Source organism: Phalaenopsis equestris, unplaced genomic scaffold, assembly GCF_001263595.1.
Source record: "Phalaenopsis equestris unplaced genomic scaffold, ASM126359v1 Scaffold216909, whole genome shotgun sequence".
Lineage (NCBI taxonomy): Eukaryota > Viridiplantae > Streptophyta > Magnoliopsida > Asparagales > Orchidaceae > Phalaenopsis > Phalaenopsis equestris.
The window spans coordinates 148,795-150,546 of record NW_018235487.1 but is presented as its reverse complement, the minus strand read 5'-3'; positions in this window follow the sequence as shown (position 1 = coordinate 150,546).

The window sequence follows — 1,752 nt, the reverse complement described above, 5'->3', positions numbered from 1 at the left end:
CTCCCCAGCCAGTAGTTCTAAGGGATTTCCCAAAAAAATAGTTCAGCCTTTGCTAGGAAGAAAATAAAAGATACATTTTTTTGCTTTTTTTGAGAGAGAGAGAGAGTGTGTGTGTGTGTGAGACTTCATTTTCGGAATAAAAAATGATGTAACCAAATTTTTTCAAGTCAATATATAATACTTTTTTTTTGCTATTTTTAAAGATAAAATACAACAATATCCTCGTCCTCTTTTTCTCTCCAAACTCGTATGATGCCTTCGACATATAGCTCGATATAGACGAGTTCTTCTCTACATGAATCAAGTCATCAGAGCCAGATAATCCCGCTCGCCTCCAACCCTCCATGTCAAACCCAGTCTCTAACTATAGTCAAAGCCCGATTTTCCTCTCGCGAAGCACAAGGGACAGATTCTAATAGAGGAGATGTAGCATCCTAGCAACTCTTCCTAAAAATGAAATGATGAACCATCTTGTTTAACAAAAGGTATCAATCTCCTAGTCTTCCTTGCTTCCACTTCACCTTTGCCATTGTTGCCCTATGCTCTGTTGATTTTGTCTATACCAACTCCCAAATCTAATTTATAGCTATTTGTTCCAAGAGGAAATATCTACCACCAATCCGTTGCAAGCATCTCCACCAACATGAAGCTAAGGAATGGAAGAGTGCAAAGGTTAATTTGGACATTTCTACTTGTGAAATGCCCAATGAAGGACTGAAGCTGTGAAGATATCTTGATCTGAAATGGTGGAAAATAGCAATCGTTCCAAGAACTTCCAGCGGCGTTCCTTTACCAAACATGTGTGATGTGTTTTGTTGGCGTTATTGGAACGGAACGAGGTTGTACCGCCCCCACAAATAAAGTCAATGTTGTTGATAAATTATTATGATCATCTAAAATCATGGTGTTCACACTTAATAATTTACCCATTAAAGTGGATCTAGAGATTGGGACACTTGTCCAAATTATGATCAGCTTAATTTTCTTTTTTTCTTTTGTAATAATTAACAATCACGTGAATGCATCGATCATAGGTCATTTGAGATCATAATAGTTGTAGAATCATTGCAAAAAAAAGGTAAATGGTGTAGAAGAATTCCATTTGAAACTATTAGATACTATTTTTATTATAGCTACTATGTTTGGACGATGATTTATCCTTGAATACACATCATTAAAGAAAGGGAGAAAATAAGTAGAGTTTAGTAATAGAAAATAAAAGGAAAAAAATGAACTTTTAATATATTGGTATTATTCTACTATATTACAATAATCATTTATATTTATAGAGTGGTTGATTTATACATTATAACCCATGTACTCTTTACACTTTAATTCCGAGAAATCCTTGATTTATCTCACGTATTATTCTATTAATATTATAATTGATATTATCCTAGGCCATTTACATAGAAAATCATTCCTTATTAATGATTATTTAAGCTTAACTTGTTGTAATGCCTCAATCAATCGACATAATCATGAAGTTAATTGATCTTCTTTGAGGAGTTGATCTCATGGGGAGTTTGGCCAACTCAGTCAAAGGGTGAGTTGAGCTTTATTTGTGAGTGTCGGTGCTTTTTTTGGTTGGAGAGTTGCCCGTAAGAAGCTGTCGGTTAGCGGAATCGAAATCCCGTCACCCGTTTCGTTTTGACGTTTTAATTTACATATATATTTAGTTTTAAAAATATATGAAATCAAACTGACCCCATAGTTTTCATAGTTTAAATGAAAGAGCATTGTACCTCAAAT